Source organism: Rattus norvegicus, chromosome 15 (genome assembly GCF_021556685.1).
Source record: "Rattus norvegicus strain SHRSP/BbbUtx chromosome 15, alternate assembly SHRSP_T2T, whole genome shotgun sequence".
Lineage (NCBI taxonomy): Eukaryota > Metazoa > Chordata > Mammalia > Rodentia > Muridae > Rattus > Rattus norvegicus.
In genome coordinates, this window is record NC_141548.1 from 60,366,132 (window position 1) to 60,381,025 (window position 14,894).

Here is a 14,894-nt window from a genome sequence, read left to right on the forward strand (position 1 = left end):
TCAAGTCTTGCTTGGAACAGTCATGTGTGCTGTTCACCACTGGAAGTGTCTCAGTTCCCTTCCTGCCATGTCTTTAGACACGGAGAGCAAACATAATTTTCAGGAGTTGTAAAGCAAGGTAGCGCTCAGTCCAGCTGCAAAGCCACAAGAGGGGCACACGCGCTGTGGCCTGGGCCCAGCTGCCCGAGTTAGGAGGGTCAACTTGGTGTTTACAGTATCTGCAGCAACACTGAACTTCCCAAAGGAGGTCCTGAGAATTAAATGATTTGGATAGAATGCAGAATTTTATACAACCCAAATTTCACAAAACCTTCTTGATTAAAATCCTGACTTACGTTTCCCAGTGCTGATATTACATATCTAGCACGTGTCTACTAAAACAGCTGATTTACACCAGGCCATATTTTTACTCTCAGAACTAATGGAATAACAATGGATGGTATAGACGACCCTGGGCGTGGCCAAGGACTATTCCAAGTGATTCTGTGTGATTTCCTGAATGACACTGTGGATGAGACGGGGCCTTTGTCTTTCTTGTAGATGAGGTACATTACCTGGGATTAAGTCCAGGCAGACAAGTTACAATGTCTGTTCTTCTAACCATGTTGAAGAGTTCTCTTTTAATACCAGCAATATATGTATCTGTTAGAGAACTGGACAAAGAATACATTTGATGATTCTAGAAAAATCAGAACAGACAAGCTGCTCCCTTTCATTTTCTTAGGTTTCACATAGAGTAGAGGTAAATCTCTTCAGACTTTCCAAGGATTTGCCCAAGGCTCTGGGGGAAAACCTTGCTTTAATACAATGCAGAGTAGCACACACTTACCAGCTCTCGATGAGGTCTGTCTGTGTGGACTTACAAAGGGATGTTGGTGTTTGCCTGCAATAAGTAGAAAGGCTCATGTAGATTTATTCATTTCTAGATGATTGCGTCTTTAGAACCAGTTTGCCAAAATTTTACTTCTATGCATCTGTGGGAGTGCCAGCCCTAGAGCTTCTTCCAGCACGGGTGGGCGCTACACGGAATCAGGAAAAGGACTGCCGAGTGGGAGGAAGATAACACATGCAGCCTTCTCCAGGCAAACCGGCTAGAAGGAAAACGTAAAATAAAGAATACAAGCTGCTGTGTGTGTGCGTGTGTGTGTGTGTTGTGTGTGTGTGTTGTGTGTGTGTGTTGTATACATGTGTTTTTGTATGCATGCTTACATGCCTGGGGCTCATGTGCATATACTTGTGTATAGAGACCGGAGGTTAATACCGGGTATCTGCTTTGGTCACCCTCTACCTTGCATACTGGGACAGGCTCTCTCACTTGAACCCACAACACACCCATTGGCTAGTCCGCTTGGCACTTATCCCAGGGATCTTCCGCCTCTGCCTCTGCACACTGGAATAACTGGCAGCCACTGGACTGGGCAACTTCTGTGTGGGATGTGCACTCTGATTCTCATGCCTACACATCAAGCACTTTATGAACTGAGCCATGTGCTGCTTCCTTTAGGCTGACTCCACTCTGTGAGCTTCAACACCCGACCCCCAACACACCCCCATCCCCACACTAAGTCATGCAGGCAGTGCTGGGAGCACAAGGATTAATGGAAGCTGAGCACACACAGGGCTGAGTGGCCACAGCTGCTCAGGGTGAACAGAGAAGCACAAGGACAGTGGGTCTGGGGAGCCTGCTGGGCAGCAGCCTGACCAAGTCTGTGCTCCGGGTGCAGTGAGAGACTCTGCCTCAAAAAGTAAGGTGAAAGCTAAGTATGGCAGTGTGCACCTTGAATCCCAGTGCTCAGGGCACAGAGACAGCAAGAGCTCTACAAGTCAAAGTGAGCCTGATCTACACATTGAATCCAAGCCACACAAAGTAGTGAAGACCCTGTCTACAGAAGCGAAGGTAGGGGAGAGGGGATAACTCCAGAAGGCACTTGGCCTTGATCTCCGGCCTCCACATACAAATACTCTTATGCGCGTGCGCGCGCGCGCGCACACACACACACACACACACAGGCATAAGCACATGCACACACATAACATATTCAAGACCTTAATTTTTTCAAAATTCAAAATAATCTTTATTCAAGAAATTGTTGGTAGGGGTTTGTAGTAAACATATTTTCTAAGTAAACATTCATGCTTCCGATACAGTCTAGGAGTCTCGATCAGGTTTGTTTCTCTGTCCATTAATGAATTAAAAGCCAGGGGGAAACTCAATGTAACATACAGCAGTGGCAGAACCTCAAGCACTGCCAGCAGCAGCGTAGGGAGTCAATAGTTGAAAAAAGTGTGCTTACTAGGCTGAGGAAGCACATGTCAGAGACACAGAGAAAAATGCCCTGTGCAAAGCAGAAGCGGAGCACCCAGTCTCTTCTGGAGACCTGGAGTCTTTTGAGTCTCTGCAGTTTTCCTCTCCTAGTTCAGGACTGGTCAGTTTGAAGAAGGGTAGGATGACCCCCAACTGGTTTATAACATGTTCTGATCCAGCCTTGAACTTGTCCAGCCAGTCTAATAGGTAGCCTGCTTGGTGGGAGACAAAAGCTTACCAGGCCCTTGTCTTAAGATACCAAGTTTTATTTCAAGTCAGGAGGCTGTGGAAGAAGTGGCCATCTTGGAAGTTCATCTTTACTACCTAGTCTTGGCCCCTCCCCAGTGTGTCTGCCCTCCAGGGAGTCTGTCTAACTCCTAGTCTCTTACTTCTTCTGAAAGAGCATTGCCCTGTTGACTGGTGCCAAGAAACATGCTTTAATTTAGTGCCCAAATACCACAGTTCCCTCCCTGAAAAGGCTGAGCTGTGTGTAATGCCCAGGCCATGACGGTTAGTGTGTGTTATGAAGGCAGGGTTTTAATCACTTCACTGGACGTTTAGTGATAGGGACAGCCCTGCCAAGGACATCAGGTCTCGCCGACCTCTTCAGCCCTTCCTCCCCTCTAAGCCTCTGAGTAAAATGGTTTGGTCACAACTAGTAATTATTATTATTATCCTCAGACAACTGGTGCTGACTGGGATTGCCCAGGCACAGCAGGATAGGATTGAATGGTGAGTAACAGTTCATCACACAGCAGCGCTGGCCCCTCTGCAGTAGGCAGACATTACAGTAATACTGGTTCTTAAGAGTTTCAGGCTAGAGAGATGCTCAGTTGTTGACAGTGCTTGCTGCTCTTCCAGAGGACCTGAGTTCAGTTCCTAGCATCTATGTCAGCTGACTCACACACAACCACTTGTAATTCCAGCTCAAAGGATGTGGCGCCCTCTTCTGGCATCTACAGACACCTGCACACATGGGGAGGGGGTGAAATAAACTTTTTTTTTAAACTTTGCTTCACTGTATAAAATCTCCTGCTCTTACTTCAGCTGTTCATTGTACATCTTTCCCCCTTAAAATGTTGAAGCCACGTTTTCCTCCTGAATTGTACCATAAACAGCAGTATTGCTCCCTGCCAGCACTCTCTGCAGGCAGGTGCTTAAAGACCAAGACCTTCCTTCCTGCCGGTGGGTGGTCAAACTGTGGACAGGGGTCTGGACAGAGCGGGTGGAGTTCTCACTCGATTCCTAGGTTCCCTCTTTGATTGTATCTGCTTCTTTTTAAGCAAAATAAAGCAATCAGGATTTTTGGTATTTTGATTCAAGCTCAAAATGTTACTTCCCAAAAACTCCCATAAGTTTTCTTTTGTCATTGGATAGTCCACTGTGTTGAGCAGCTTTTCTTTGCTACGGTCAGGTGACGACAGGTGAGTCTGAACAAAGTTCACTGTTTACTGCTTACTGAACACTGTGGAGCTTGCTGTCGCTTTCACTGACGTTTTCATACATGCATGTACCAAACCTAGATCATATCCATGCCGTCATCACCCTTCCTTATCCCCAAGGTGCATTTTATAAACGGCCTAAAGCCAGAAGTGGGTATTTTCAACTAGCAAGCATGTGAATTTTAAATCACTGAATTCAATACCCTCCACATTTAGGTTAACCTACCAACACTCTAAATGATGGCTTTTTCTTGCCAGATTGATTTATTTTCCTTCTTAGGCTAACCATCCTTCAGGCTTACAACATTCAGGTTTATTGAGCATGGGGAATATCTTTAAAAAAAAAAAATCATTGCGTCTCGGTTTATATAAGTCTACCAGCAGGAGCATTTATCACTCCCTGGGGTGACTGAACCATCCAGGGCTGGCTGCCTGTTAAAATGTGTGGCATTTGTGACAGGCTGGGGAGCTACAGTGGGGCTCCTGCCTTGCCGAGGTGAGATCCCCAAGCCTGACGGTCACCTGGCTGTGGTCAGGATCATTGCAGTGAATAGGCACAGACAGAAAGGTCACCTCTCTATTTTGTTCATATTGAGCAATGCGGTAGATAATTATCTGTCTTCTGTTATCTAGGAAGAATAGGAGCATGGGAGGGGTGTTGTTTCATTTCCTTGAATTTTCTCCCAGAAACAGAATGGCTGTGCGTATAATCCACACAAAGATCACAACACCCCAGAGGTGACCCACCCATTGTTAGGATCTGAGAGTCTTTGTTCTCAAGGAGATACTCAGTGTGTGCCAGCCTTCTTCGGGACCTGTCCTTTAAACAACCATTCCAAAGGTCGTGTTCCATGAAAGGCTACAACAACGTGCACCTCAGCTGTGGGCATGTTTTCTGCCTGCCCCACACATACCAGTGGGCACATGTTTGCAGTGAATAAGTACCCAGGACGGATGGGGCTCTTGTCACCAAAGGGCCATGGGGACAGGATGCCGGGAGACTACAGAGAAGCAGAAGCAGGTGCTGTGTAGGAAAACAGGCTCGCCTTGGGGAAGGCCGGTCACATGGTGGCTCTTCTCCACTCCATTCCACTCTTGGAATTCACCCAGAATGCACACTTTGCTGCTCTAACCTCACCTGATCCCTTTCACACCCAGCAAACTATCTTTGCCTCTAAACAGACAACCACAGTCTACAAAATACATAGATTTTCAGAAACTCTTTTGAGATTGAAAATGTCTTTTAAGCTCAGTCTCTCTAAGGAGTTCTGTATTGCCTGTATGTCTCTAAGATTAGAAGCCCCACCACACACACACACACACACACACACACACACACACACACACGACATAGTTCCTTACCTGTTCCTGCAAAACCTCTTAAAATCATTATCTGTGGGGCTGGCTAAGACTGCTTGCTAATGAGGCTAGGGAGATGGCTCAGTGATGAAGAACACTGGCTGATCTTGCAGAAGTTCAGGTCCCAGCACCCACACAGTAGCTCATAACCATCTGTAACCCCAGTTCCAGGGGATCCAATGGCCTGGCCTTATTAAAAACTAAGTTCCTATCTGCCTGCCTTGGCTCCACCTCCAGACGTCCATCCACTTGGCCCCCCTGCTGACCTCGTCCCTTCCTCCGTGAGCGTGCTAGATTCCGTGGGCCTGTGGGTTTTCCTCTTCTCTGGCCCTGTGCTGTACCCAACCCCACACTCTGAGCTCTCCGTCCCCCACCTCTCCTCTGCCTATCTTGTCCACGTCTTTCTGGGCTCCTTCTTGCCACAATTCCATCCGGGCCACATTCCTATGCCCTTTCCAGGTGACTTATTCAATTTCATGGTTTCAGGCTATAAAAAAATACATGCACAAATAAAACAAAATGTAGAAATTATAGGAATTTACAAAAATGAGCACCAAAAATCCTCAAATGAGTTCTCTCCTGTCTTACTTCATATTGCTAACATAGTTATATTAGAATGGTGCTTTGCATGTGATGAATCACCCTCACGTAGAAAAGGGTTTCAACCTGGAAAGTATGTTTTTTTAAAGTGTTGTGCAATGGTTAAGAGGTGAGATTCAACATTAAAGGTTACAAGAATTTAAATCTTATGGAAGGCTTCATAGACTGTGAGTAGCAGAACAATCCTGAACTGGTTGCTAAGGCTGCAGGCACGTAGATGCGTCTCGGCGACTTTGAAGTAACTGCAGCTAAGTTACACAGATTGCAAGGACTGAGCTGAGTTTCCTGTCTCAGCGGGGTGGAGGTTAGAATGAGGCATCTCCTGTTCATGACCTCTCTGAGTTTCTAGTGTGCAGGTAGCTGGACGCTACAGCAGGTCTGTATGAACCCAGGCAGAGGGCTCTGCTGTACGCAGTCGACTTCAAGCCTGTCTTCAGCTCGGTGTCTGCCTACTCCCTCTGGCCCTCCTCTAGTCTGGACTGCTTGCCTATTGGCTCCACCTACCGCTGTACGTCCTGCTGACCCCTGACCTTCCCCACTCCACACTGGTTTACTGAGTACAGGTCCTCCCTGCCCCTGGCTGAAACTCACAGAACCAGGTCTCACTGGACTGCACATCCTTAAGGTCCTGTGTCTGACTCATAGCCAATGCATAGTAAATAAACCGTAGTGATGGTCTCAGTTCCTAACCATGGCTTCATTTCCTGGAGCTTTCTGTGATCCAAAAACAGCTAGTAAAAGATTCCGGGTGTAAATGCTTCGTACATTTAAAATTTTGCTCTGCCCTGGGTAGCATCATGGGTGCTTGCACTGTAGGACTGTGCTTCCCTCCCCCACAGGAACATGAGCCTGAGGTACTCATCCCTCATCTTGTCATCTTGCCTGTCAGGAGAACCACGTGGTATCACAATGCTTGTGTTCAGAGAACCTTTATTTTACTTAATAATGGTCCTAAAGTGCAAGAAAAATGGTGCTGGCAACTTAATTGCAGCCAGTTCTTCCAATTGATGCCTTTATTATTGGTGGTTATTATTCACCTTTTACTGTGCCCAGTGTATGAACTTCATCCTGGGTGTGTGTGGCACAGGACTGTTCTCTCTGTGGCTCCAGGCACCCTTCAGGAACCCAGGAGCACAGCCCTGTGGTTCAGGCAGACCTACTATGCTCACTGGCAAAGAAGAAAGGAGCACTGTCTGAGCATGACTACGTCATGTAGCTTTACACTGAAGTCTGTGGGCCGGTCATGATACAGAGCTCAGGAGAAAGCACCTGTCTGCTGTCGCTGAATTCTCTCTCTCTCTCTCTAAACCTCTCGCTTGTACGTTGATGTCCCTCCCCGCACAATGACACATTCCCTGGTTACTCTCCTAACATTGACGAGACCCTTGCACACGCTCCGCACTGTAATAGCCCTGGGAAACAACTGCGCTCAGCAGAGCTGCTCCTGACCCACCGCTGGCGGCCAGCCTCCTCACTTTCCACCTCAAGAAAATTAAGGCAAGATAAGGAACTTCGGCCAAAACCAGTTCCCCGGTTAGTGCCAGAAATAGCATGGAAAGGCAGTTTTCTAAGTCCTAGTAAAGCCCTCTTTGCCAGGACATCAAGCTAACACTGAAAAAACTGTCAACCCCACTGAGTCCGTCTGGGGAGATGCTGCCTTAAGTAACAATCCCGCACTGGTCTGTAAACTCAACTTTTTGTTTAAATTGACCCTGGGGACTGAAGTAGAACCCAAGTGTCTGGAGGTGAGGACCTGCATGAGGACTCTGGAACACAGAAGAACAGAGTCTGGGGCTCTATTTGGAAAACGAGAACACTGGTCCCAGAAAGGCAATGTGAGCAACACAGCAAGTTAGAAGCCATAAGAGGCTCAAGTTTGGGTTTCCCCTTTAGCCTTCTGTCACCTGCTGTGAGCCCCTCCTTTCAACACTGTCTTACCTCTTGGCCACTTTCCTTGTCTGACATTTGTGCTTACAGATGCCTACCCTAATTCTCTCTGACTCACCTGAGAGAATGGGAGTAAGTCATGTCAAAATAAGACAAGGGGGGCATAGGGTGTTTCTGTTAAGCTGCCTCATGGGCAGACAGCACAACCCTGATAAGCTGAACTGTTCGTTCCTGGGGTACCACAGTGCCCATAGGAGACAGACAGGAAGTTATCCCTGTCCTAAAGAGTTACAGGACAAGTCAGCCCCTGGAAGGATACAGAGGAGGAAAGGTCTGTGCCAACCCCATTCAACCCCATGACCCTGGACTAAGTGTTCTGTCCCTGCGGTATGATCCACGCTATGGAACCCTTGGCCCAGACCTTCTCAGTGCCCTTTCCCAAAGGCTGTGCTGCCTGAGGCCCAGAACCTCCCAAGCCCAGTACTGTTGGAGGAACCAGGAGGTGTGAGTGTGGCGAAGGAAGAAGACAGGCACACAGGAGGCAGAGCAGGGGACAGACTCCAGTCTTCCTAGGAAAAGGGCAGTCCAGGGTACAAGTGGGAAGTAGACAGACTCACACTCTTTAAGGTACCCTAGAACTGAGTGAAAAAGAGGATAACCTGCTCACCTGCGTGCTTATGTGAGCCCCTGGTTAGTTATGGGTATTGTACCTATGGATGTTCCTGATCACTGAGTAGCCAATGATGCCCGACACAGATGTGTGTCATCTCAGCAATGCTCTGAGTGTAACTGGAAAGCTCTGCTTGCTGACATTTAGAACTCTGAACTTGTTCCCAGGGTAAGAAGCCTTCAAACAAAAATTAAAGTATGTTTCATTGAATCTAGTAGTGCTCTTTCCCTACTGAAAAGTTCCCACCACTGTAGGCCATTCCGTCTGTCACCATTCTGTAGCCTTGGCATGGCTCTGGTGACAGTGTCTGTCCCACAGTCATTGTCTGAGCTGCAGAGGACTGAGTATCGCCACTGCTAATACTAATGCTAACACTAATGCTAATGCTAATGTCAAATGCCAATGCTAACGCTGCTGCTGCTGCTGATACTAATGGTAATGCTAACACTAATACTAATGTTGCTGCTGTTGCTGCTGCTGCTGGTGGGGGGGGGGGGGGACACACAAGCCAGTCCTGGCTTCCAAGTACTCACTCAGAATCCATACAACTGTAGGACACAAGTCAGATCTTCATGTCCTACAGCACTGACTGGTGGGAGTGCTATTTTATCAACAAATTGTTTCTTTTAAGAATGTGTATGATGGGAGGTGGAGTTAAGAGCACTTGTTTCTCTTACTGAGGACCCAGGTTCAGTTCCTAGCACCCACCTAATGGCTAACCATCCATAACTTCACTTTGAGCAGACCTGACTCCTTCTGATTTCCACAGTCACGAGGCACATAAATGGTGCACATGTACACATGAATGGAAAATCCTCACATACGTAAGTAGTTTTTAAAAGTACACATAGTAGGTGCTGTTGGTAAAGTGCTTATTGTGCATATGTGAGGACCTTAGTTTGAGTCTCAGAACCCAAGTCTGAAAGCACACGACTGGTGGCATGTACTTAACAGTCCCAGCACTGGGGGGGGGGGGGGGGGGGGGGGGAGAGGCAGGTGGATAACTGGGGCTCAGAGCCTAGTCAGTGAGGTCCAAGACAAGGATAGACACCCTTTCAAAAAACGAGGTAGGAGGTACCTAAGGAATGACACCCACGTGCATACGAGCACACACACAGATGTGTGTGAATCTATGTAGTGAACATGTATGGAGGTATGCTATAATAAAGAGTGTGCTGTAATGAAGATCTCCATTGTGGTTATTTCATCTGTAACTTTGCACGTATCCTGAGTGCAGCTTTGAGCCAGTGAAGGAGTGTTGAAGACTCCCTCACCCCGTGAGCTTTGAGGACCACACCAGTTGCAAATGCTCTCCACCGCTGATCTGTGCACACTCTATTCCTCATGCTAAGGTGTCATATTCTGATGGATTGTTCTGACCCACAGTGGCTATGACCCATAGTGTGCGAGTCACCATGCTGTGCCTGTGCAAAAGAGGAAGAATGTTCTCTCCCGGTGTCATTATGTGGTTTTATAAGGACTCCATTGCCAAGGGGTTACCTGGGAGGAAGTAGGGGTAAGAAGAATAGGGAGGCTGGGGTTGGGGATTTGGCTCAGTGGTAGAGCGCTTGTCTAGCGAGCACAAGGCCCTGGGTTCGGTCCCCAGCCCCGGAAAAAAAGAAAAAAAAAAAAAAAGAAGAAGAATAGGGAGGGGTTTGTGAACATTGCACAGCCCGAGATGGTAAACCATCGCGGTGTACCTAGAAGAAATGATGGTTAGCAGCATAGCATGGCTGTGTAGAGGGTGCTTCTTCAGAACAAAGGAAGGATTCAGTCAGTTGCCAGGTTTGTCACCTCCCACAGGGACTCTGCATCAGTGACCTGCCTGGTAAGGTTTACTTAGTGTCCCTGTTTTCAGAAAAGAATTCTCCATGCTGAGTGCGTTTTGCACATAGTTATGATGGCTGCTTCTAAGCTATTGTAGACGCTGGATCATATCACAGCCACCTTTTGCTTTGTGATGGTAGGAACGGCTTTACCACTCACACTTCTCTTTCCTGGCTGCCTCAGCACCTCACAAAACTGCTTTATATGTTGCCTTCTGTTCCGAAGAAAGCACAAAACCAGATCATAAACCAGTAGTTACCTGGCCAGGAAATGCCACAGGGCACCTCTTAGCTTCAGCTAGACTGCAGAGCACTGAGTGTCTCCTGCCAGGCCATGTTATACACTGCAGACCAGAACATTGACATGGTCCTGACCATATTCGAGGAGACCTCGCATGACTCTGAAGGTCAACGGTGTTGGATATCACCTTTTGGAAGGCTCTTAAAAATACCAGGCAAAAGTAGAAGAGGTGGAATATATAAGACCCAGCATTGTGCCCCACCCCTCCTTTCTCAGAATTTAGCTGGCATTGTTTTCATGGCTGTTTAGAATACCGACCGTCCTCCTGTGGAGGGGTAGCAGGAGGAACCATCTCTGTGCCAGGAAACTGTAGCTGTGCCAGTTACTTATGAGGTATTTGTGTTCATGGTTTTTTGGTTTTGTTTTGTTTGGGGGTGGGGCATCACTTACCTGCACTCAACGACAAAAACATTTGGTTTCCCTCAAAGATTCGTTCTTAAGTAAAGCCCACAAAAATCACCTTGAGTCCTTCGTTTCTCATTCTCTACTTCCTGGGTTTCTGAAAATCTCCGTCTGTTACTCCTGTTTGAACTTAGAAAGAGAACAAGCAAGGTTCTCAAAGAAAAGTGAGAAGTAACTTTGGGCAGAGGGTTTTGCAACCCTGTCTTATTTCTAGCATCCATTCCGATCGTTTGTGTCTGGTAGCAAGTGGAGACCATCTCCATGGACTCACAGGCTGTGCCTGGAAGCCTCTCGAGTGTCTAGAGGGAAGGTAGACCAGAGAGGTGAGAGTCAAGCTGAGGATGCACAGGGTCTAAGCCTAAGTGCCACTGAGAACCTACAGGCAGGAGTGTTTCCTGCCTGTTAAGATGGCCTGCCATCCAGCGGCCCCACTCTGTGCCAACTATGGGCTGGCACACAGCACTGGACAAGGCCCTTCATCTGTTCACATGAAGTAGAGCTTGATTTGAAATTATTTTTTTTTCTTTTTCTTTTTTTCGGAGTTGGGGACCGAACCCAGGGCCTTGCGCTTGCTAGGCAAGCGCTCTACCACTGAGCTAAATCCCCAACCCCTTGATTTGAAATTATGTCCAGAAGTTAATGCTTACAAGTCTGTGTCTGAGCAGTTGTGGTGCTTGTTCATCAGTGTGCCCATTATACAGAAGGCCAGTGTAACTACTGCTGTCCAGGAGTGGAGTATACAGTAGCACATTAGCAAGGGGTATCTCTCCGCTCCTTTAAGGCCAAGCCCGTGAGATCTGTAAAATACTGCTCATTTTAACTTGGATGGGGTGGTTGTTGTTGTTGTTGCATAGAAATGGCTCCTGGCATAGAGGGAAGGGAGAAAGCTCTTTGCCACAGACTCTGTAAACTGAAATACTGAAATAACATAAGGTATATTCTAAACATCTAATGGAGAAAGGGCGTTTAGAGCTCGAATTTCAAACTTGTAAACATATGCACCAAGCACATCACTTGGACCCCAAATGAAAGTGTGCAAAGCCTCTAGGGTGCTTAGCTGGGAAGAGAAAGGAGGTGAGGCTACGGTGCGGAGTGGAGGTGGTGGCTGGGTTTGGGGAGGTGAACAAAGGGTCCAACTCAGCGTCAAGAGGAAAGTGCCGGTGAATCATTTGAAAAACTCTCACAGGAAAAGAACAGAATTCTTTCACACCAGAATATGGGGCTTGGCAGGGCTGAAGAGGGTCCAGCCACTGCTGTTCATAATGTCACGGGGCCCCTGGAGTAACTAGGATTGTGTGCTGATTGTGGGGAGGCCATGCGGTGGTGGCGATGGGAACTGGGCCTAGGACCTCCAGCTTAGGCAGGCTATAGCAGCAGTGAAAGTCCGGGTTACGAGTGAGGAAAAGTTGAGAGGAGGGCTTTTAGGCAGGCTCTGAGATAAGAGGACAGGAAGTCCCTGTTGGTGTGAAAACAGATGTAGCAAGGACTAAAGATGAATTGAAAACTTTCAGCCTTGCCAGGGATGGGAGTTGGGACATACAGAAGCTACTGGTAAGGCATTTTTATCAATCATTATCAGTGTAGAAGGAGCAGGTTATTTATAAAACTGACGATGATCAACTTCTTATCATGAAAGGCCACCATTCCTGGGACATGCTCATGTGACTTTCATTCCTTCAGGATCTAGGAACGAGCATTCAGGCCTGTGGGTGAGAACAGCGGCGATGCCATGCTTCAGGGGGTGTGTTGTATCTCAGTGCAGCCTGTCCCACCCTGCTGTCTTCTGTTCCCCGTACTGTGTCTCAGCAGAGGCAGATGCAGCTCCACTCTAAGCACTCAGTATCCCAGTGAGCAGCGATTCATTACGACACGCTCAGGAGTCGGAGTATGGTCCAGTCAGCTGCTGCTAATGAGTAAATAGCAGGTGACTGGATGGGTTTCATTATGGATCGTTTTGTGGATTGGTGGCAAAGTGAAGACAGAACCTGGGGCCTCGTGAATACCCAGCAGGCACTTTACCACTGAGGTATATCTTCTGCCCCATGTGGATATTGTCATGTCAGAAAGTTCAAGACCCATCTTCCCATCAGAAGTAAGGCATTGTCACGTCAGGCCTTAGCCTCTGACGACTGTCTCCTACTCATCCTCCATATACCAGTCGGATTGTTGCAAGCAGCAGAAAACCCACCATAATGCGGCTGCAGCTAGACCAATGGTTATTTCCTCCTGTAGACCACAACAGTGACAGGGTCAGCAGCTAAAGAATGGTGTGAGTGGTGTGATCTCTTCCACTACTGTGATCTCTATTGTCATGTAGTTCATAGGCAGAGGCTTTGGTGCTTTGCCATGTCCTCAAGTGGACCTGGCAGGAAGTGTGTGTGTCTGTGTCTGTGTCTATCTGTCTCTGTGTGTGTATGCATGTATGCTCAGAGTCAGCAAGGGATAATGCATGCCAAGTAGTAGAAAGTTCCTCACCACCCTTCTTTCTGATGTGGGAGGAAACCCTCCTGACACTTTCTCTGACATCTCAGGTCACATCTCTAGACCTGTTGATGGTAAGGCCAAATGGAAAGACCGTGCTTAATTCCACCACCCATAATTCACCTGGCTTCTGTCTAGAGGAAGAAGAGGGAGTGAATATTGGGTAAGGACCTAGAAGAGTCTGCCAGGCCATTCCTAGTCCCAATGTGGAAAGCAGTAATCAACTGTGTGGTCCAGTCAGACCTTCAAGAGTTAGCCTTCCTCCCGGAATTATGATCTGGCCATTTATACCATCTTACTGAACTTTACTTTAGCTTTTGTTTTTAAATTATAAACTCAAGGAGGAGCCTAAATATATGGGCCCTTCCCAGAATTATAGGCTTCAGTGAGTCATGTTCCCTTCAGGTCTGCCCTCTCATTACTTCATTCTGGAACATTTTATGAGTTGCAGTTTACAAGATCCATGTTTTCTTCCGTTTAATCCATGTGTAGGAGGATAATGGTTCTTAGGACTATGTCACACGTCCCTAATAGGAATTAAAGTACATCTGCTGTGAGAAATGTTATCAAGGGATTTAGCGCAAGTGTTGAGTTATATCAAAAGTTAGAGGAACTGTTCTCTGACTGGGGGACAATGTTCATCGCCTTGTATGAATTCAGCAGTGTCTGTCTACTTTGCTCATTCAAATGCCTTTCCTAAGCTTTTAGTGGGTGAGCCCAGTTCTCAGAGGATACGCGTTCCAGCGGCACCTCAGGCGAGAGCTTATCTGCTCTCTGAATAGCAGTGCCACTCAGCATGCCTCCGTCTGCCAGAGCAGGCGGCTGCCCTGCTGCCCCCACAGAAACTAGATAAACTCCCCAGATGTCATGCTCCTAATTAAATATTCCTGGAATCTCACAGTATGTGTTTCTGTGAAATAAATCAGGGTTTGAGCAATGTTTCTGTCAAGAATTAGTCTATTTTGAAATGTCTCGTTGGTGTTGGTCTGAGGGTTGTTAGTGGGCAGTGTGAGCAGAGGCACTTCCCTGCAGATGGTCTGACAGAACCTGCTTCTTTCTGGCCAAAGCATTTAGCCTCTCTGGTAGGTATTATAAGTGTCCTTGGAATATCGGAAACATGGCCAGGGTTCCTGAGGAGGTTATCAGAGAGGCCTCTTCTTTTGCCCCGTCATCTTTTTCTTAGTTCTTGAAGTCTCTTAGCAGACTGGCTGCTGGACTGTGTGCAGTGTCTACAGGAGAGAGCCAGTGTGAGCTAAGTGAAGACTGGCTGCTGGACTGTGTGCAGTGTCTACAGGAGAGAGCTAGTGTGAGCTAAGTGAAGCCACATGTCACATGGGAATTTGTTTTTCTTGCATTTTTCAAAGTCCTTTAATTTTAAAATAAACAACAGACCAGAAAGGACACACACAGTGCAAAGTGAAGACCAGTGTCGAAAACGGTTCTTCCACTAGACCTGTGCTTGCTTGGACCAGTGTTAGAACTAACACACATGTGTGTACATGTGTGTGTCAAGGGTGAGGGTCAGATGAAGAGAGGAAAGGAAGAAAGGGATGGATGTTAAATGTCGCCTTCAGTCCTTCAGTCTCCCTCTTCCTGGTTGTGCATGTTCTGTGTTATGTTT

At 47.3% G+C, this 14,894-nt stretch overlaps 1 protein-coding gene and 1 long non-coding RNA gene across 4 annotated transcripts in view; one reads left to right on the forward strand and one right to left on the reverse strand.

Annotated features, from left to right (window-relative positions):
* Vwa8 (von Willebrand factor A domain containing 8) overlaps positions 1 to 14,894 on the forward strand; it is a 324,101-nt gene that overhangs the window by 275,810 nt on the left and 33,397 nt on the right. The window lies entirely within an intron of this gene.
* The window catches only part of LOC134482158 (uncharacterized), a 39,783-nt gene that overhangs the window by 2,862 nt on the left and 22,027 nt on the right, over positions 1 to 14,894 (reverse strand). For both annotated transcript variants that reach the window (XR_015639002.1, XR_015639003.1), the window contains one exon: positions 830 to 883. This is a non-coding gene — a long non-coding RNA (uncharacterized LOC134482158). The remainder of the gene's footprint in view (positions 1 to 829; positions 884 to 14,894) is intronic.